A 16805-nucleotide genomic window follows, 5' to 3' on the forward strand; every position below is an offset into this window, starting at 1 on the left:
TGCTTCCAGTATTTTAAGTAGTATAGCTTCAGTGTGTTCTTAATGTTACCTGGTTGTTCAGTAGCACCAAAAGTCCCTATTCTTCCAAGTCCACACTATGTGCTTTCTAAATACCTCTTCCTGCTCTCATTTAGACAAGGTGCTCATTCCACCAGCAGCATCTCCCAGTGTAAAAATCTCAGTCAACAACCGGGAGAGCACTTATTATATTTAACAGTGTAACACTAAGGTATTAAAGACTAATGCCCTGAAATTAAGGAATTAATAGCTGGAAGAATATTTGAATTTCTTTTTTTAACATAAAAGAATGTATTCTCTAGAAGAAGATCATTCAAAATGCAAAGCGAATTGTAGAATTGTGAGCAGACATTATTCCACCCGGGGGATTTAAAAAGAAGAAGAAAGTTTTGAGGACAATATGTTAGCTTATTTCTAAAAGAGGCTGTTGTTTAGTTTGGTACTCATTGCATGAAAAAGCAACTTCAAAGACAATTTTAAAGAACTGATCCTTAGGGTGTTCAGGGATTTGTAGTCAGACATATTTGGGGCCTTGAAGATGAGAAACAATTGGGATTATAAACATCCTTTCTAAAAGCATTCCCCAAATAGCATATTGCAAAAAAAAAAAAAAAAGGAATGGTAGAAATTAGATCAAATATACAAATATGTAATAGCAAATAGGTACTGGAATAGTGTTAATACTGGAAAGGTGTTGATAAATGAATTAGCTTCTTCTTTGAAATTAACTTAGAAAATGTACATCACACTATTTATGAGAAAGCAACTTCCCAGACAATGTAACACACACATTTCATTAACCAATTCTACTGTTGTCTTCTCTTTTTCTCACTGTTCTTTTTTTGTTTTTATTATAACTGATACACGTTCAAGTAAATTTCAAGAAATTTTACCACTTTTCATCCTACCTCTCAATTTTGTACTAGATTCAATCCATTATTAATATGATAAAATATTTAAAACATTTAAGAATGTTTTCCACCAGTTTTCACTTCTTTAAAGAGTAGTTAACACGTGCCAATATTTTTGTTATTATAGTTTAACAAATCACTCAAACACTGTTTCTGTAATTGCAATGCTTATTTTTGAACTTTTATGCCACAACTTACCAGTTCTTATTTTTCATACTCATTTTGCTAGTATTTAGCTTTACATATTTGTTTCAGTAAGGTGAACTGAATGATCCTGAGTCTCTAAAGACATGAATATATTTCTCTGGCTTACCAAAACAAATGACAGCATGGTTTACCATACATTCATTACTCCTTTATAAACCTTTCAAAAATAGGATGAAGAGCATTCAATGTCACCTAGCCTTTCTTTACTACTACTGAGACAGAGCGTAAAAATCTAATTTTTATTTCATGTAGGACAAATTTGTTTTTTTAATCCTGGATTTTCCTATTTCCTGGGAAAGTGTATATTTTTTATCCTAATCTTTGCTATAGGCCTCTTTTCTTTCTAGCTGGATACACTGTCATCTCAAAGCTTGATGAGGCTGATGATACAATTCCAGAATGGATCACTTAAATAACTAGGAAGTTCATGTTGATTAGGCCAGGAGACCTCAGTTCCTTGACATGTGCCTCCTTCTATAGAACTGCCAAAGTGTTCAAATTATGACCATGGTGTTCCTGAGTGTTGGTGATCCAAGCAAGAGCAAGATGGAAGTAACCATTTGTTCGATGATCTGAACTTGACCGTTGCAAAGTATAGTTTCTATAATATCTGATAGGATATGCAGGTAAGTCCTGTGCTTAGTGTAAGAGGGAATGGACTATAAATAGATGTGAGAAGGTGTTAAGGGTACCATGACAGTCCATCTTCAAGGTTGATACCACATGTACTTTCTCACTGACAGTCAGTACAATGGAAGTTTGTTTTTTCAAAGATTTAAAGCAGACTTCTCTTGCCAAACTTCAGAGCACAAGGTGGGTACAGATTAAATCATCTTCTGACTCGTTTTCCAGCTATTTAATTTTACTTTTTTTTCTATGTCATTGTTTATTACTTACTGCCCTTGGTATTATTGAGTTGTGGACCTGATTTGTTAAGTATTTTATGTTTAGTGAATATTTGGTGTTTTTTTTTTATTTACTTTTTTTATTGTAAACAAATGGGGTACAACTTGTTTCTCTGGTTCTACATGAAGTAGAGGCGTACCATTTGTGTAATCATACATTTACATAGGGTAATGGTGTTTGATCATTCTGTTATTTGCTTTCTTCCCCCCATCTCTCTTTCCCTCTGTACAGTCCCTCTTCCTCCATTCTTGCCTCCCTCCCACCCCTCATTATGTATCATCATCCACTTATCAGTGAGATCATTCATCCTTTGGTTTTTTGACATTGGCTTATCTCACTTAGCATGATATTCTTCAATTTCATCCATTTGCCTGCAAATGCCATAATTTTATTATTCTTTATGGCTGAGTAATATTCCATTGTATATATATACCACAGTTTCTTTATACATTCATCAGTTGAGGGGCCTCCAGGTTGGTTCCACAATCTGGCTATTGTGAATTGAGCAGCTATGAACATTGATGTGATTGTATCACTGTATTATGCTGATTTTAAGTCCTTTGGGTATAGGCCAAGGAGTGGGATAGCTGGGTTAAATGGTGGTTCCATTCCAACCTTTCAAAGGAGTCTCTACACTGCTTTCCAGAGTGGCTGCACTAATTTGCAACCCAACCAGCAATGTATGAGTGTACCTTTTTCTCCACATCCTTGCCAACACATATTGTTGCTTGTATTCTTGATAATCGCCATTCTAATTGGGGTGAGATGGAATCTTAGGGTAGTTTTGATTTGCATTTCTCTTATTACTAGAGATGTTGACATTTTTTCACATATCTGTTGATTCCTTATAGATCTTCTTCTGTGAATTGTCTGTTCATTTCCTTAGCCCATTTGTTGATTGGGTTATTTGTATTCTTGCTGTAGAGTTTTTTGAGTTGTTTATATATTCTGGAAATTAGTGCTCTCTCTGAAGTATGAGTGGCAAAAATTTTCTCCAACTCTGTAGGCTCTCTCTTCACATTGCTGATAGCATCCTTTGCTGAGAGAAAGATTTTTAAGCTTGGTGTTGTTTTTGATAATGCAAAATCCAGATGTTGGTATTCTGAGTTTTCAAATTTTTGTCATACCATGTACTTTTTAAGAAAAATTGATCCAGTAATTATTAGTCATATGTTCTTCATTTTTCAAATAAAATGTCTATTTTTGATAACTTACCTTATTAATTACATTTAAGGAAATCAATCAGTGTTAAGAAACAATGTTATTCAGACAGCATAAACGGTTAACAAACTTTACTCACACAGGGAAAATTGATGGTCTATTTACTACCATCATAGTTTGTATTTTATTCATTTTATATATTTACACATGAATTTCATGAAAAAAAGTAGAAATCAAAACTTCATCATAAAAAAATTAACTTCAGTTGAAGAGATAAAATACATATAGTAAAAGGAAATTAAAAGATATGTGAGTTGTCAAAGTGTAGGAAGTTAAAGACAGATTAAGATGGTAAAACTTTTTTGTAATTTGTTATTATATCAACTTATTTTTGAGAATTCTACTGTAATAAGTAAATTAGAAAGTAGAGAGGAAGTGATATTTATGAGTGTTCTAGTTCAAGTACAAGGGTTTCACTGACATGTCTACTTACAGATTTTCATGATATCATGTTTGATAGAAATTTTTTTACTCCAGGAATTATTGAATTATTTCATTTCCAGGATCAAAATATTATTTTCTGGTATAGTGTTGAAACTTTAAAGTCTTGTCATTGATGTTACGCTTCATCTGCAATGAACTATACTTGAATAATAAAAATCTAGTTGCTGACAAAAAGCAAGTAAGAAAAATCTGTTTTTACTGATTAATGTGTGCCTGATGTTTATATATAATTTTGCTTTAATCCATAATTTTCTGGAGATGTCTGAAAAAATACTAATTTTGTCTAGATATTTGACCTATAGATCTACTTCTTAAATATTATGCACAAAAGAAATATTGCCAACATTCCATATAATCTTTAATAACTAATATGGGTAGCATTAAAAGTCAAGAAGAAATGTGAATAATTAAAGTTACTAACAAGATGAAAGTACTAGCACCTTTATTGACATATTGATTAGAGATGATTTTATTAACTACAATTAGATTATGGAAAATACCCACATTTTTTCTAACTAAATACCTCAAAAACCTTTGAATCAATCAATTTATCTTTTCCATACCTATTCTCATCCAAACTCACCTGAAATTTATTCTCATTTCTTTCACCTACACTATTAGTTTGCACATTTGTTTAAATAACAAATATCATAAAATATGTTAACTCAATCATTTTAGAAATATCATGGCACTTCCAGCAGGTAAATTATTTAAAGAAACTTTTATGATTTTCATGGATTTTGATTAGTAACTTTTCTCTAAATATTAAGGTATAGGCTATTACTTGGGAGAGATTGCCACCTAAGCTAGTGGATGAATAATTTATAAAACTGGTCCCCTCAAGACATTAATTCTTTTGACTTACAAACCAAGTTATTCAAATACACATTATCCCAAATTTCTATACATATGGCAGATGGGTTATTATTTATTAATAATAATCACAACTGTAATGCCAAGTTCTTGTAAAATATATAGTTTTGGTTGCCACCAGCTGAATACTGCTGCATTTATGAAATTCTCAAAACATCATTATGAAGCCTACTCTTCTGGCTTAGGAATCCCAAACTTTTGATCATGTTTTTTATTGGTTTTATAGTATTTGCTTGGATTTTCAGGTGTCGGACAAGATATATAGAAAGGGATCAATTTTGTGCAGCTTATATGCAACATTTTTACTGTTAATAAAAGAATATTTTTTAACATTTGCTTCCTGAGGAAGCTGGCTATATAGGAAGTAGGGTGTGTATGGAAAAGTGGGAGGCAGTTCCTAGTAATAAGTGAAGCTGAAGAAATGCTCAAAAATATGGTCAAGCATGGATTTTCAGTGATAACCTTCCACAGGTTGCATGTCAGCTGGAGTAGAGAGAAAAGGAGTCACGGGAATTAACAAGGTTTCAGATCATTCAGAGGGTAGGTTGGTGAGCAGTTTTTCCATTTGTTAGGGAAAGAAAGCATGAATTGCCCTTTGGGCCAAATGAATATTGCAGGAAGAACTCAAACTTAAGTTGCTTTTGAAGGTATGCATAGAAGAGGTCTGCCTACAGGGACAAAGGCAGTGTGGCCAAAAACACCTGAAGGTGTACTTCCAGGAACAGATTGATAAGCTCACCAGTGTAAGCCCAGTTTTAATTGGACTGAGCTTTTAAATAACACGATTCTTACAACTGAAAATTCCCCACAAGCATTGATATCTTTCCAAAATGTCACCAAGCAACAAAGAACTAGACACAGACTAAGTTTGAAGAGTCATGAGACAAATCGAAAACAAAACAAAAATAAAAACAAAATTCCTGTTTATACCTATATCTACAAGGACCAATTTTTTCAGAGGATTCACATTGAGAAATAAACCCTGGTAACTATGTAATGAAAGTAATATTATACTTTGAAACTAACTTGAAATATTCTGCTAAGTAGACTAAAGATATTTGTGGTTGTTAATGTTTTTGTTTGTTTGTTTTTTAAACAGGAGTTCTTCCTGACGTCCTTTAAATCTATGAACATCTCCAGGAAGCTCTCCTGCTGCTGAGTGCCGTGGGCCCTGGTGAAGAACCAAGCCAAAGTGTTAATAGTAAAGAAAATGCATTGTCAATGAGGCTGTTGGAAACATATGAGCAATTTTCATGTGCTTTCATTTCTTTAAAGGTGCTTCAGAGGCCACCACTGGGTGTCAGAGGTGGCTAGGTAGGTGGACTCCTAAACTTTAATCTAGTTCTGTTAGGAGTGGCTTCTTGGATAGTTGATGAATGATATGATGAACTTCTTAGTGAATTTTTCTTTAAAAGAAAGATTTCAAGGTTAAAATACACTAGATAATTAATAGAATTAAATTAAAACGAAGAACCAGAAGTTTAATTACACGGAATCACATAAATATTCTATGGTTTAGATTAGTGTCTCCCCAGAGGTCTATGTGTTAAAGGTTTGGTCAGCAGTCTGGGGCACTATCAGGAGTCGATGGGAAGTTTAAGAAGTGGAGACAACTGGGAGGCCCTCAGGTCTCTAGGGAAGCCCTTGGAGGCTTGTGATCCCAGGTTCTTTTTCTTTAGGTGAGTACCTTTTGCTATGACACAATCCCCACTATGATGTGCTACATCACCATAGGTATAAAAGCAAAAGAGAAATCAACCACGGGTGGGAACCTTCAGAACTATGAGTCAAAATAAACTTTTTTCTCTTTAAGTTGATATTCTCAGTTGTTTGTCAGAGTGTTAGAAAACTGACTGATACAAATGCTAAAAAGAATGTCAATGCCCAGTTGCTTAAATGCAAATGTTGTACAAGATATATCTAAAAGGTCAACATGCTAATAACTGATAAGTTAATTGTCTTGCCAAACATGATTTCACTGAAAATAAGCAATTCTTATTTTCTAAGAATTCAGATTTTACTTTAATGAAGTGCCAATATAAATATCAGAGATTACAGGTGTCAGCACCAATTCACTAAAATGAGAATAAAATGATGCAATTTTCTTACATTTCTTTTAATCAATTTATGTACTTTGATCATTACATATTATTTTTCTTCAATGTTTCAATTGTATGTTAATTGGCTCATTTTAGTGCATGATTTTTTTTTATTTGATTTTCTCATTTCCTCTTCAGTTTCTTTTCTTACTTATATTCTACCAAATAAAACTCAACTAGATTTTGTATGTGTAATTCAAACCATTAATATTTTATTGTTCAAATCTGCTATCAGAATAAATTAATATCTCATTAAAATTGCTTTACTCTTCTCATCCTTCATCTGAAGTGTGCACTCCTTATATTTATGTGTTTCTGTGGGAGTAAAAGCAAAAAATAAAAGTTCAATAATGTGAATTATAAACTTACATCATCAGTTATCAATATGGTGCATAATATGGGTTGAATAAGTTTTGTCCCCACCCAAGTTCATGCTCAGGTTCATTTTCCACTATAGCAATTTGGAGAAAATGCCAGGCCTATAATTGAATGAATGAATGAATGTTTTTCTTACAGGAATGGATTGTCATGGAAGTTAGGCCCCCTTTACCTCTTTCCAAAATATGTGTGATGGTCACTTATTGTCTCCTGATGGATCTCGTCTTCATTGCTGCCATGCACGGAGCAGCTCTCGGTCCTTCAGCAAAAGCCAAATACATGTTAGTGAATGGTCGTGCACTTTTGAGTCTCTGAAAATATTAGACAATGTAAGCTTCTTTTCTTTATAAACTACCTCATTTCGTGTTGTATGATAGCAACAGGAGATGGACTAAGATGATACATCAAGTTATATTAGTCAAGGAATTTACATTTCCAAAGCATCTTTTGTAAGAGACTTTTTGTAATGGCACATATTGTGTTTATTTTGGATATCTCATTTTTACAAAACACTTAAACAAATTTTTGTAGTCATTTTAGGATGTTAGCAAAAACAAGCTATTTTAAAGTTTACATATTAAAGAACTAGAGTACAGAATAGAGTGAGAAGACTTCCCATTTTCAGTATATTTTGAACCCATGACATAAGACACAAGGAAATTGAATTGGATTTAGCACAGCTCAAAATGGTCTCAAATACTGATGTACAATAGATGCTGCTTTGGGAAAATAATTTATTTTGGACTACTATTCTTTGCATTGCTGGTATTCAGGAACAGCTTGTATCCTACTATCTGTATAAAAGATAAGGGATTATTCAAAAGGAAGTAGTTATTTGCTTTTTCCATGATCTTAGGACACAGATCATTGAGAATATGAGACCTTGACAAATAGTCAGAGACTGACTCAGAGACAGTGATTTCTCAAGGGTAGGGACTCATTTCGTGATGGTTCCCCATAGGGGCCTGAATCTCTTTAGGTGATGCTAAGACATTAATTCTGGACCAGTAGAGTCCACATAAGTACAAGGAAAGAATGCTGATAAGATCTCTGAAAGAGTGTTTCATTAAATCCTGCTTTAAACTGCAGATGTGTACACCTTGTGGCACTAGATATATTCATGGATAAAAGCAACAAATCACAACTTCCCTGTTTTCAAATTTTCCTATGTATTGAATTTGCCTAAAGAATCATAATTTTATTGATAGTTCATTTTAGTACCCTAAGACAAAAGTAATAAGAATACTAAATGATAAAGTGCATTTTATCTATATTTTAATCTCCATATTAGGAATTTATGGGGGAATGGTAGAGAAATATTTAAAGTTTATTCTGCCTGATAACAGAGATTAAAGGTTATGGAATCACATGACAGTGATATTAAAAACAATAGTCATTTCTATTGTCATTTGCTTTTATTTTAATAGGTTCAATACAAGTTGAAGTTTTCCCCCAAGAAATGAAATGTGTACAGACCATAAATGCACAATTTTCTGTTCATGTTAGTTATTCTCATATCAATGGATTTATGTGAGGCCAGCTGTTCTTTTATTAAAATGGCTGTAATACTTATGAAATATAGCAAAATTGTAAAGGCGGTAAGCAACTGAGATAAGATACAAAAATTAGAATATTTGGTTTAAATTTTAAAACACTTAAGAAGTATATTTTGATTTTGGAAAATGAGAAATATTTTTTGGAGGCAAAGTTATAATCTCTAGAACATTTGTCTTGTAAGAACTAGACATGAAGAGAATTCTTGCCTTTAGTCTGTAGAAATTTGTAATATTGTTCAAACTGCACAGACGTTTTTGCATTGAAATGAGCTGGGAGAGCAAGAGGAAAATGAGTCATGGATTTTTTTTTAAGCTTTCAAAAGATTGGGTCCTTGCTGCAAATTAAAGGAAGGAATTTTAATTTCACATGTAATGTACTATTTAAAAATAAATGAGAAAATCTTTATTTGAAATATAGGCATTCCTTTTGTGATCCATTGTGTTAAGAAACTTATCATATATTTATTAATCAACTGAATAAATATTTTTACAAACTGCATTCTTATTTTACATTTATAATTTAAAGAAATGAAGGCAAATAATTTGAAGAGATATTGTTTTATTTCCCTTTGGGAAGAATAGTACAGAAGCTTCTTGTGTATATGACTAAAGGGCAAACCATGGTGATAAGGCTGATAATTAATCATTTCATAAAGTCATTACAGTAAAAGGAAAAAAAATGGCATGCTATATCCCAGACTACTAATGAGCACTGACATAGCACTTCTTCAGTATAGAGGAATCTGCTGGAATTTATTTTTCTGTTGACAATTGCAAGCATTGTAATTGTTTGTGTAATTGGCTAATTGTAAGTTCAGTGAGCCTTGCTTGCTCTAAAATGATGGGCAGGTGGCTAATTGTTAAAATTATTTCCACATGCAATAAAATGTATGAATTAAAATGGAGGGTATAAAAAGAAAGTCATTCTGCCTTTAGACATTTGACACAGGTTGACAAAGTTATTTCAAGCGTACCACAACCATTAAATTCTCATAAATATTCTCATAAAAGTTGCAAGGAGAAAGAAGGAGATGGTAAATATTTTTATTAAATGAGGGAGTATTCTCAGATTCCTTACAATAAAACATTTGTTAATCAATATGTTAATTCAGACAAAATACCAAATAATCAGCAACTAAAAATTTGGCATGTTTTTATTTAAGTAACTTAAAAGAGTAATAGAAGCACTTGATAAGAAAGATAAAAATAGATTGGCCATTCTAGAAAACATTGTAGTAGTGAAATAGAAGAAAGAAAGAGGTGGTCCAGATTAGAAAAAATACACGTGTGTATATAAAACTACATGCCAAACAATGGAAGTACTGAACAAAGCACAATGAAATCAATGGTTCCTGGATAATATGCCTTTCTGGAAAATGATACTAAAATTTTAATTTCTTGAGAATATTTTAAGACAAAAAATGAAGTCATTGATTGACTTGTATTGCTTTATTAAATAAAAATTTTCAGAAGTCTATTAAAATACCATTTGTTAAAGTACTGTCATTTAGTGCAATCGATTGTAGATGAACTGTTTATCAATTAATTTATATTTGAAAATTTAGAATATAGTACTGCAACTCACCATCTTATTGGTGATATTTAAGTTCATGACTTTTCTACAAACAAAACTAATTTTTCTTCCACATTCAAGTTTGATGTTGAATAACAGTATCCATTATGGGAAAAGTCCCTCAAATCATTTTTTTGTTTCATTTTTTTGGTACCAGGAATTAAACCCTAGAGTACTTAACCACAGGTCCAGCCCTTTTTATTTTTATTTTATTTTAAGATAGGGTCTTGTTAAGTTTCTGAGGCTGCCTCTGAACCTGTGATCCTCCTGCCTCAGCCTCCTGAGTCACTGGGATTAAAGGTATGTACCACCACACCCAGCTCCAATTCATGTTTTTAATTGCAGTTTTCTTATTACTATTTAAATTCAAGTTATTGGTATATATTAGTAGTTATTATACTGATATTTTTATTGTTAGAAACTTGAGGATTGTAACAAGGAAGAAAAATGTTAGGGTTCATTCTGACAACAGTTTGTTTGACTTATAATTTAAAATCCCTTTTAGATTTGTAATTTAGAAAGTTGTTTTTATTAACCAAATAAGGGTCTCTGAAATGATCCCAAATCACATGGCTAAGCAGAGATCATTGTATAAACTAAGATGCCAATTTATTTTTATATCACAATGTCAAATATAACTCTAACACAGCTAATCATCTGGTAAAAATAAATGACTCTGTAAAAGAAAATCTCCCAATATCACTGTTATACGAAAGTGATTTGATGTTTATTAAATCAGAACAAGGAGAGTTGGTTGTATCATTATAATAGGTATTGGCATCCATCAAAGTGTTAAGCTTATTGTTACACTTCATATAATAAAGATATGTTCTTCACTGCTCTAATAAACTTAGCCATGGGGTAAATCATCAATTTGCATTGCAAGTTCCATTTCATATTAAATATGAAAGACCATGTTTAAATACAGTTTCCCTAAATCCCCATCCTTTTTCTTTTATGTATTGAGCAAGGGTCTCCCTAAATTGCCAAAGCTCTCCTCAAATTCGCTATCCTTGTTTTCAGCCTCCTGAACAGCTGGCATTATAGTCATGAACCTCCATGCCCTTTGATAAACAATAACTATTAGTTGATCACTCCCATTATCATGTTATTTAAACACACATAATCGTGGTGGGGATGTAGCTAAGCGATAGAGCACTTAAGCACCTTCTTCTTAGTATGCATGAGGCCCCAAATTCAATCCTCAGTTCCACAAAACAAAATAAAAACAACAACAAAAAGGAAAAAGAGAGAGAAAGAGAAAAAAGAAATATAATAAAAACCTTATAAACCAAAATAAATGACTTTTCCAAATATTTACTACTTGCACACTATATCTACCTGCTTATTAAAAACGAAATGATATAGAAATATTTTTTTTCTATTCTCAAAAAGTACAGGTTCCAAGAGAGTGTTTGTGTCATTGTTTTTTCCCTGGCTCTGATGATCCTAACCTGTCTCAACTGTTTGCCAATTTTCTATTTATAAAGTTGGCTTCTTTTACTCTTATCATGTTGAGTCAGTGTAAGCAAAATTAGTTTACAACACCTGGCCTAGAATATTTAGCTCAGGAGAAATCCTGTCCTCAAATTATAATAATTTAGAGATTTATCTCATGGCTATGCTGTAAAAATAAATTCACCTGGGAGTGTTTTCATGGAAGTAGGTATACTAAGAAAAAAGTTTATCGATTACATAAATTTATGTAATTCTCTAGTGAGTGGTACCATTTATGCTGATATATTCAAGTCAGCAAAAAGATTTGAAAGGTAAATTTTGCCAAACACCTTTGAGTTCCAAATCCACTATAAACATAATAGTTTTTAAAGTAGTAACTAAAAGCATAATAATCTGGCTTAATTACCTAGTAAGACTTACTAAATTAACCCATTTAATATTTGCATTAGTTTCTACTTTCAAATATAAAGTTTAAATATGTTTTGTAGAAATCAAAACATGGGTTATTTTAGTCTAATTCCATCTTCTTCCAAATGGTAGTGAGTATAGTTATTTTTCGAAAAAGAATATGATTTGAAGTTTTTGTAGTATATTTTTAATATCTTTGAAACTCATGCAGTAATTATAACACTAATTACAGTCTACACTAAAAGGGTGTGTGTTAATAGAATCTAATAATATTTATGGAAAAGGATGATTATCTAAAAATTTGGTGGGGCATGGAAGAGGAATACTCTGTCACCTCCACAAAGAAGTTCATGGATGCTCTTGTTCTCTAACAAAAGAAAATATCAGTCATATCCAAACCCACACTGTTTCTGCAACATGACTCAATTTTTCATGTGAAATGAACTGACCTCAGTCCAAAATATAGATTACGTGACTCAATTGGCCATGACCAGGAGGAAATATCAAATAGTTCAAGCAATTTCACTAAAAAAGACATAAATGATGAGCAAACTGTGAGCATTTTCAACTTACCAGCATGTATGCTTTTCTCTTCTCATATTCGTTTCTAAACTTGGATTCATATAACATGCTTCACATATCATTGGTACAAATGAAAATCAAGTATTCTTTTCTATCAGGAGATACCACAAGAAGTCACACAATTCCTACTAAACTGGAGGACTTAATCACTGATTTTCAAAGCCATTACACGTCTGATTGAATTTAAATCCACCATTTTATTATATGTGTTTCCTGTTTTTTCCTGCTTTTGATTGTGTTCCCACAGTTTCTATTTTCATGCCTTCTTTTGGAATATACTTTGTTCTTTTTTTGTTGTGGTTTCCTCTTTTGAGTTTTTTATGATTCAACTTTAGCTTTTATTTTTAACTCATTGATTTTATTATTGATTTTAGTGGTTTTTCAAATAAATTTTTTCCATGTTGATATCTTTGACATTCTGTGTCCTTATGGAGGCTGACCTGAAAATCCAAGAACATTAAGCAACATCCCTTTGACTTGGTAGCTATACCCATTCAGTTCCAGTAACATTCCCACTGAGTTGTGATGATAAGGGATTTCTCCAGAAGTTACCAGTATCCCCTGGTTCTGAGATCAATACTCTATCAATTTCAATATACAACCACAGTCCATTGAAAGTTAAAATAACAGACATATTTTCCTCTTTCTCTCTCATTTTTGCTAGAATCATCAAATATATTTCATACATAATATGTTATAATTATTGCTTTGAGTAATTGTGTATTTTTATGAAGGACTGAGATTTTTTAAATTATTATTAACCAAATTGTTTTGACTTCTGATATCTTTATTTTCTCTATAATGAGTTGTTTCTAAGCATTTTCATTTTTCTTCAGCTTAAAAAATTCCTTAAACACTTCTGATAGTAAAGACCTGCTGAGTACAAATTTCTTAGTTTATGTTTTTCTGAAAACATTTTTATTTTTGACTATATTATTGTAGGATACTTTTGTGAGTTTTGCAATTATGTTATGACAGTTATATTTTTTCTTTACATATTTTTGATATGTTTTTCACTGTTTCATGGAATGTACTATTTCTGAGGCATATTAGGCAGTTGTTCTAATTATGGTCTGTGTGAGATTTGTCTTTGTTTTTTTTCTTGAGTGCTTTTAAATTTTCTGATTGTATTTGTTTTTCAGTAATTTGACTATGTGTTTAGGTGTCATTATCCTTGTATTAATCCTGCTTGGTGTTTATTGAACAAACACTTCAAATATCAGTTGAAGTATTTTTGTCTTAGCTATTTGAAGATCATTCGATACAGGTCAAGTGTACACGATTTGGGAGTTAGTTTACGTACAGAATTTGAGGCTTTGTCTCCCTCCTTTCACAGACATTGTCCCTTCTCTTTTACCACATGCCCCAAACCATGTCTTACAAGACTTCAAAATCAGAGGCTGGAGCCAGCAAAGTGAGCAGGCAGCATTTACAGACAGAAAAAAGAAATGGTGTACAGAAACTACTTGATTCATTATAATTGGGCATTTGCTTTATTGGGCCATGGTGCCTTGAGGCATTAGCCTTATGTGGACATAATCTGATCAGCTAGCATCCTACAAGTAGCTGAAACTTGACAATTGTGACTGGCTGAGGCTTAGAAATGTGAGGTAATGGTACAGCAGAGAGAGAGAGAGAGAGAGAGAGAGAGACAGACAGACAGACAGACAGACAGACATCAGTTTATAACAATATTTAGAAGTTAGGAAGATAATAAGCAATTAGTTAAAGAGAATGAGAACTGGCAAGTGTGGTAAACAGCAAGTCAAATGATAGTCCTGTCCTGGAGTCCAAGGAATAAAGAGTGTGTAATCAATTGTGTCACATGATATTTACAGGTTCACTATGATAAGTTACTACCATTGACCATTTAATCTGGCTGCATGGAGAGTCATTCAAAGCCTGATTGGATAAGTATAGAAGAGTAGGGGACATGAAGAAATATGGAGAAAATAGTCAATAGAGAAATGAAATAATAATTAGAGGAAATATTAGATAAAGGGCATTTTCTTGAAAGCTGGAAAATATTTGCATGCTCTTTCAATGATTAGAAGGAATCCTTTTCAGGCAAACATTGAATATATTTTATGTGATTGTCTGCTATTTTTCCATGAACATAGAATAAATAAAGCAATTAATTAAAAAGAAAAAAGTCTTTGCAGAGCTTTATATTTCAGCAGGAGAAAAACATACAATATCCAGATATATAATACATAAAGAGATGATAAGTCCCACACAGTTATATACATACATGTGTACAGTAAAATAAAGAAAGGCATATATATCTATATATATATATGTATACACACATATAAATATCAGGAAGGTATGTGTGTATATATACACACACACACACACACACACACACACAAGTAGTTGTGTGTGTGTGTGTACACATGCACCTACTTGGTGTACAAAAAATTGCTTCTTTGGATCCCGCATTCTGGACTGATCTCTTGGACATCTCATGGAATGCTCACTCACTTTCTTTGCATCTTTTCCTCTACACAGGTCTACCCTTGATAAATTATTCAATAGACCATTCTTTCCCTTTTTCACACTTTCCCTTGTTGTGGCACAAATAATTATGTATTTGTTCATTTTCTTTTTCAGTTCTGTAAATAGCTTAAGGAGTACATAGGGTTTTTTCATTTGTTTGATTGTTTTGTTTTTGGTTTTGTACCAGGGATTGACCCCAGGATTGCTTGACTTCTGTGAGACACAACTCTGGCCTTTATTTATTTATTTACAGACAAGATCTCACTTGTATGACACAATGTAAATAAACAATATCTTTAAATGAGGAAAGCAATAAAAGATGATTCAAAATATACAATCTTAACAACAAAAAAGAATAGAAGGTTAAATTCCTTTCAAAATGTCATAAATTTCCCAGAAAATGGCATATTCACTTTCAATGTGCTCTGTGAATTTCTTCACAAGAGTATGTACTTCTGTGCCCCTGGCTTTTGTAATCCACAAGTGGGTAGCTTGAAAACTTACAGAGCCCTTTCCAGAGTAATGATTTTGGTGAAAAGTGGAAAAAGAACCATTATAAGAACATAACCAAATACATTTCCACTTATTCCACAAAGGGCCTTGCATTTTTTAAGTAACATAATTTCAAGTTCCTGAAGACTATTTTTCTTACAGATTGTATCTATTATTATTTAGCTATAAACTATCCTGCTGGATGAACAGGACATGTTTTAATCAAAAAGATGTGACAAAGAGTTGCTGGGACAAAATATAGTATTCCAGGAAAATATAGTAATATGCATATTAGAATATTTCTTCTCTAAGGAACAGGTAAGGAAGGGTGTGTTTGAAAGGTGGTGAAATTCATTGGGGTTTATAGAGAAATTTTCAGAGAATATTAAGGAGCAAAGTTATACAGTAGTCTGTAAGTCAGAATATAGTGACTAATTCAAACTGAGTCACTAATTAGTTTTGTGACCTGTGGCAACCAACTTAACTTCCCTGGATCTTAGTTTTCTTATCTATTATAAGTATTGGAATCAATTATGTTTAAAATCCACTCTATGTCTGAGATTTTAGAAGAACTTGAAAAAAAGTCTCTAGGGACTCAAAGTGATAAGTGCTCTGACTGTCTATTAAAGGGAAATGTGAATTTATCAAATTGGTTCTGTAAACTTTAGACCTTAGTCAAGCTAAAAGTCTGAATAAATTCATGTAAAAAGTCTGAAGAAACTGATTTGACATATTGACTAAAGACCAACTAGGCATTATGAACATCAGTCCAATTCAAGATACAGTGATACAGTAATAATTAATAGTTTCAAAAAATATAAATTTTACCCTATTTCATATTTTAGTGAAATAGTTAAGAATTTGAACTCAAGACTAATCTTTCCTTGAATATATAAGATACATGAGTGATAGCCCTATGGTAGTTCTTTCTCCATAGTGTAATAAGCAGTGTTGTATAATCTTGAAAACATAAATTGAGGTTTATTTTTCTGTATTGTCCTCCTTTCCCAGCAGCAACCACTATTCTTTCAAAATCTACTTTGTCTCACCACATCACCTCCCTAAAAGAAAAACATATTCCTTATTAACTTCTAATGTCACTCTATTCTGAGGCCACATTTGTTATACTAAGCTGCTAAAATAAACTTAGATAATAAACAAAAAGAAAAATCAGATCTTG

Source organism: Sciurus carolinensis, chromosome 3, assembly GCF_902686445.1.
Source record: "Sciurus carolinensis chromosome 3, mSciCar1.2, whole genome shotgun sequence".
In the NCBI taxonomy this organism is placed as follows: Eukaryota; Metazoa; Chordata; class Mammalia; order Rodentia; family Sciuridae; genus Sciurus; species Sciurus carolinensis.